Source organism: Amblyomma americanum, chromosome 11 (genome assembly GCF_052857255.1).
Source record: "Amblyomma americanum isolate KBUSLIRL-KWMA chromosome 11, ASM5285725v1, whole genome shotgun sequence".
NCBI classification, from domain to species: domain Eukaryota; kingdom Metazoa; phylum Arthropoda; class Arachnida; order Ixodida; family Ixodidae; genus Amblyomma; species Amblyomma americanum.
This window is the reverse complement of record NC_135507.1, coordinates 122,772,729-122,779,157: the sequence shown is the minus strand read 5'-3', so window position 1 is coordinate 122,779,157 and position 6,429 is coordinate 122,772,729.

Here is a 6,429-nt window from a genome sequence, read left to right as displayed (position 1 = left end):
TATAAATATACGTACCATTATTTTGCATGCAATGGATCTCAAAGATATGGGTCAATAGTTAGATAAATTTGATTTATCTCTCGCTTTATGCACTGGTATGACCACAGCAGTCTTCCAGTCTTCAGTAGAACTCCATGATGATACGATTGTGAGAGCATGCATTTCATGATGATAGAATTATACTCCTTAGCATTCCTTATAAACTTGCCGTTTATACCATCAATTCAGAAGATGTTAGTTTCAAATCGATAATCGGTATGATGCCTTGGAAGTCGAACATGGTGGGATCCATCACGAAATGATCGCACAGTTGGAGATTGGGACGAAGAAGGAAACGACTTAACGAAACTATCATTTAGTACAGTGGCACAGAGGGGGTCGGGAGCAGGTTCGCCGATGGATGCAATAAACACACTTTATTGTTGTTTCCAGGTTTTATTATGTTCCAGAAGCGTAATGGGTTAGTCCTCAGAATGTTCAGGGCGGTTATTTTGAAGGTGGATTCAATAGAATAGTAGAAGGTGGACTTAGTAGACAGCGCTCGTGTTGTCTTTTCTTTCTATTCCTTGTAGAATTTCTCGCTGGTCGTCAAACGAACTTTTGTCAGCGCGCTGGGGGCTACTTCAGCGCTACCCACCCCATCTCTTCAACTACCGCCTTCACGAACTACAGACTCGTACAATACAGGGGGTGCTGACACAACTCAAGAATGCCCCTCAAAGGAGCCCCTCAAGCCAATGGCGCGTACTGATTCTCCCCTTTGACCGCTTCTGTCCTTCCCCGTTGATCGGTCCCCTTGGGCCGGCTAGTCCAAAATCGAAGCGGGGGGGGGGGGGGGGGGGGGCAGATGAATAGGGAGTAACTGTGGCGTAATGGGATTTACCGCGGCCTCACGAAAATCGCTCACAGTGAGCAATATATTTACGGCAGCACAAGCATTTCGAAGAGTGGGCTGGTTGCCAGACCTAGCGCGCACAGCTTCGCGGCGCGCCCCTAAATCAGGCTGGGGGAAAAAACCACATTTCTCGCTTGACCGGTCCGCAGGCCGACAATGCGTCTCGCATAGTAGTGACGTGTGAACATGTGACCGCCGGCCCGGCGTGTGAGCGTGCATTGTGATCGCTCTGCGGCCGGGAGCACTGTCACGCTGGCAACTTGTGGGCAGCGGTTTTATTGCAGTCGGTGAGGTAAAGCGCTCGGGGAGACTTATACGCGACAGCGTTAAGCAGCTCGTGTCGCCGAACAGCAGGTGTCGGTGTTGTAACACGAGAATCTCCAAATAAAAAATCCTGCGGAGACACGGGGAATCGAACCATCTTTAATATAGCATGATGAGCACGCGCACAACACGCTACGAAGGCTAGTTGGTTCGAATAGAATAAAGAATGGACGTAGAGAATGCGTTGTGGTCTTTGACTTCGCCAAGGGTCTTTGTGTTCTGATGCGTACCTGAGTAATTATCAGTGTGCTAATTTTGAAACGGGACCCTGTAACAATAGCGTTCTACTGTCTAAAGCATTTCAAGTGACTGCCATGAGCTGTGGCGATGCAGTGGCATCTATGTTGTAGAAGTGAAAGTAAATGCGAATAGCTTGCTCTGAGGTACGATAGGTGGTGTTGTATGACGGCGTTCGGTGGCGGCTTTCACTCTCTCCTTGGGGCAACGTGGCTGGGAGCTGCAGCGACTACGCCCGAAGCTAATTGCTTTTGGTATTTACACCTGTATACATGCTGTCGAGCGGTAGTTTTAGACCGAGTTAAGGGTAGGGAGGCCAGCGGAGGTGTGTGAGAATAATTTTTGGCGGGTTTTTACGTTGAGCAGGGTCGAGGGCTATCGGCATAGGAATTTTGGCGGGCTTTCACAAGGCGTAGTCGGCCGGACGATGGGTCGGCAAGCTAGGAAAGTTAAGGAGGACGAGGACGGGGAGTTAGTACAGTGCCAGGAGTGCGACCGTTGGTGTTACTTAGATGAGACTGGGTTCGGGAGCTTAGAAGAGGCGGATGAGGCTAGCTTCGTGTGTAATATGTGTAAGCGGTTTGGGGACGCCGTTCATGCGTTAAAAGGGGAATGGGAAGCTGGGTTTAATGCACTTAATGCGGACCGGCAGGTCGAACGAGAGGCACGGATTAAGCTGGAAGCTCAGGTCGCCGATTTGATTAAAAAGGAGGAGAATAATGCCGCCCTGTTGAAGCGAATTGTGGGAGAGATTAAAGAAGAGCGGGAAAAGCGAACCCAGCTAGAAAAACTGGTTAAAGCGCTCAGGTCGCGGCCGGCTGGGCACCCCAATTCGGAGAAGTGTCAGGTGGGGGACGAGGCTCGTCGATCGTACAGTGCTGTAGTGCAGCGAGCATTGAGTGAGAAAAATGAGAACGAAATGAAAAAGGTTAAAGCGGGCATGGAAACTTGCGACAATAGCGTACAGCGGCAGGAGAGTCAGCTAGAGCGATCCGGAGGCCAACAGATGGAATTAGGAAGCGAACGTTTGGGGCGCAGGAGAGTTCTGGTGGTCGGGGACTCGAATGTAGCGAGGGTTGAGGGGGGCGTTCTGACGGCAGTGAAGGCAGACAGGCGGGTGCAGGTGGAGGCTCAGTCGGGAAAGTGCTTGGTGGATGCAATGGCCAGAGCCCGGGAGGTAATGGTGGGCAGCATGGATGGCGAACACCTTGTGGTCATCCATGCTGATCTCAATGATGTACTACAGGGGAGGAGCCAGAATCTTGAGACGCAGTTGGAGGTGGGGATGCGTAGGCTTAGAGAGGCCTCTGAGAGTGTTGCTGTGACCATATGCACAATCCCAGAGGTCCAGAGGCAGGCTCGCGAAACGGAAAGGAGGGTCGTGGAGACTAATCAGGTAATTAGGCTATTGAGTCGACGACTAAGATACGAGGTGATGGAGGTCAACAGGGAAGTGTACGAGGTTAGGCCCCACCCTTTTGCACAGGATGGCATCCACTACGGTGGTGCCACTGGCATGAAGGTGGGTAGTAGGATAGGTCGCCAGGCGACAGCTTTTTTGGGGGAACCCAGAGCTCTGAAGGAACCAGTGTAGAGAAGGAAGAATTAAGATCAAACGGACAATGGAACCATAGGGGAAGAAAGAGACGCAAGCGCCAGGGCCAAGTTAATTCAGATATAGGTTTCATTAACATGCAAGGTGGCAGGAATAGACTGAAATGGGAGGAAATAGAAGAACAGTTAATACAGGAGGAATTAATGGTATATGGTTTAGCGGAAACACATCTTAGAGACCTGGAGCAACCACCCTGTAACCCAGACTACGCATGGGAATATTGCAATAGAACAGAGGGCAGCAGAAAGGGAGGTGGAATTGGGGCATTCATTCATAAAAGTATGAATTTTCAAAGGGTTAGACTGGGATGCAGAGAACATTTATGGCTAAAAGGAACAGTGGCAGGCAAGCAAACACTCCTTGGCTTTGTATACCTGTGGACAGGGGTTAATGCCAAAGAGGAAAACAGGAAAATGTTAGGATGTGTTGCAAGCGACATTGATGAGCTAGGAGGACAGGGCGAGATAATTATATTAGGCGACATGAATGCACACATAGAAGACCTGGATGGGTACACGGATTCGATAGGAAGCATGCTGCAGGACATGTGTGACAGGCATGATTTAGTTGTATGCAACAGCACCGAGAAGTGTGAAGGGCTCATAACATGGGAGGCGGGGAGTCTGCACTCGACGATAGATTATGCACTAATGTCACAGAGGATGTATAACAGATTAGGGGTAATGAGCATAGATGAATATGGTTCCAGAAGTCTAGGTAGTGACCACAAGCGTATCAAGTGGAGCTTCAGAAGAAAAAGCAATGTAGGACTGAAGCAAGATAAACAATCAGGGGGAAATTTTTACTCAGAAAAGCAATTGGGAGTAGCAGCCAAACAAATCGAGAAAGTAATTTTTGAGGATAGTGAAACAGAATGGACTTATACCAAATTAACTCGATTACTGGAGCTAGAGCTAGCTAAGGTGTGAGTAAAGCTAAAAGGGAAAAGATGCAAACCCAAGAGTTGGTGGGATGAGGAGGTCAAGAGGGCAATAGAAAAGCGCAAGGAAGCATCCAGGGAACACAGATATTCCAAGAAGAGGGGGGAACCAAAACCCGAAGTAGACAGAAAATGGGACACCTTCATAAAGTGTAGAAGGGACGCATCCTATTTGATTAATGAGAAAATTAGAAGAAAGGGTGCCCAATGGATGTCAAAAGTAAATAAAAAGGATAGAAAAGCAGCCCAAAAATTCTGGAAACATCTAAATGCAATGAGTAATAAAACTAGGCTAGAACAAAGGTTTATTGTTACAGATGAGGGTATTCGACTAGAAGGGGATGAAGCAATAAAACACAGGAACAAGGATGACGGAAAAATTTTCAGCAAAGCACGTGGTACATAATTTATCGAAGGAGGATAGACCGGTTACAGCAATAGCTTCACTTGAGCAAGGAGAGTGGGAAAGGGCAGAGAAGAAGGTTCCTAGTGGCACATCAACAGGACCAGATAGTATCCCGATTATGTTGATAAAGTTAAAACCAAAATGCAAGCAAACATTAATACAGGTAGTGAACAAAATGATAGTGGATGAGAAAGTCCCCGATGAATGGCGATTAAGTAGAATGAACATGATATATAAGGGAAAGGGGGACAAAGCAGACGTAAGTAACCATCGCCCCATAACAGTGACATCTGTGGTTTACAGGGTGGTGATGTAAATTATAAAGGATAGACTGCAGGCTTGGGTGGAGAACGAGGGGGTGTTAGGGGAACTACAGAATGGGTTCCGGAAACAAAGGAGGTTGGAGGACAATCTATTTTCATTGACACAGTGTATAGAAATTGCGGAAAAGGAACATAGGCCCTTATTGCTAGCATTTCTGGATATTAGGGGAGCCTATGACAACGTTACTCAGGAGCATTTGTGGGACATATTGGGCACATTGGATGTGGAAAATGGAGTAATTAATCTTTTAAAAGATATATATATATAGAGGTAACAGAGTGCACATAAAATGGGAAAAAAATGTATCAGGGCCTGTAGAGATACAGCGGGGGCTTAGACAAGGATGTCCTCTGTCCCCTTTGTTGTTTATGTTGTACCTGCAAGGTTTGGAGGCCAAGCTAGAGGAGAGTGAACTAGGCTTCAACCTATCATTTTTCAAGCAAGGGGAATTGATTAAACAGACATTACCGGGACTAATATACGCGGACGATATAGTGATAATGGCTGACAACAAGGAAGACCTGCAGAAGTTGTTAGACATATGCAGTACAGAGGGAGATAGATTAGGCTTCAAGTATAGTAAGGAAAAATCTGCAGTCATGATATTTAATGAAGAGGGCGGCGAGCATAGAATACAGGAGTTCGTGCTAAAAGTAGTGAATGAGTACAAGTATCTTGGGGTGTGGATAAATAACAGTGTTGAGTATCTTACAGAGCATGAAAAATATGTAATGAATAAAGCTAGTAGGAATGCAGCTGTCATGAAAAATTGGGCACTGTGGAATTACAATAGGTATGAGGTGGTAAGAGGGATCTGGAAAGGGGTGGTGGTCCCTAGCCTGACCTTCGGGAATGCGGTCCTGTGTATGAGGCCAGATGTTCAAGCAAGGCTGGAAATTAGGCAACGGGGAGTAGGGAGGTTAGCTTTGGGAGCACATGGCAATACACCAAATCAGGGGGTACAGGGTGATATGGGATAGGCGTCTTTCGAGAGCAGAGAGGCTAGCAGTAAGATAGTATTTGAGGAACGATTGAGAAAGATGGAGGAAAAGCGGTGGGCTAGGAAAGTTTTCAGATACCTGTATATAAAGAATGTTGACACGAAATGGAGAAAGCGAACTAGAAAATTGACAAGCAAAAATCTGGACAGCAGTAAGGGGGCAAATCAGCAATTATCGGTTAAGAAAAAGGTTAAAGGAACAGAGAGAGCTTTGTGGAAAACAGGGATGCTGACGAAATCGGCACTGGAAACATACCGGACCTTTAAACAGGAAATTGTCAAAGAAAATATCTATGATAATTGTAGGGGAAGTTCTTTGTTGTTTGAGGCCAGGACTGGAGTTTTGCGGACTAAGACGTATAGAGTCAGGTACCAGGAGATAGACACTTTGTGCATTGCGTGCGGAGAGGAGGAGGAAACGGCTGAACACTTGATACTTTTCTGTAAAGGGCTTCACCCTACAGTGGAAGGCAGCGGGGCTGACTTACCCAAGGCATTGGGGTTTAGGGATAGTGAAGGGAAATTGGATTTTAAGAGGTTAGAAGTAACCAAGCGAAGGTTATCTGATTGGTGGCGAAAAGCAAGACAGGAGTAAAATTTCACAAGAACATGGCTAGGTGGCTTGAGCCACCGCCCGATGTAAAGAGTTCAGCCGTATCCATCCATCCATCCATCCGGTTAGAGTTTG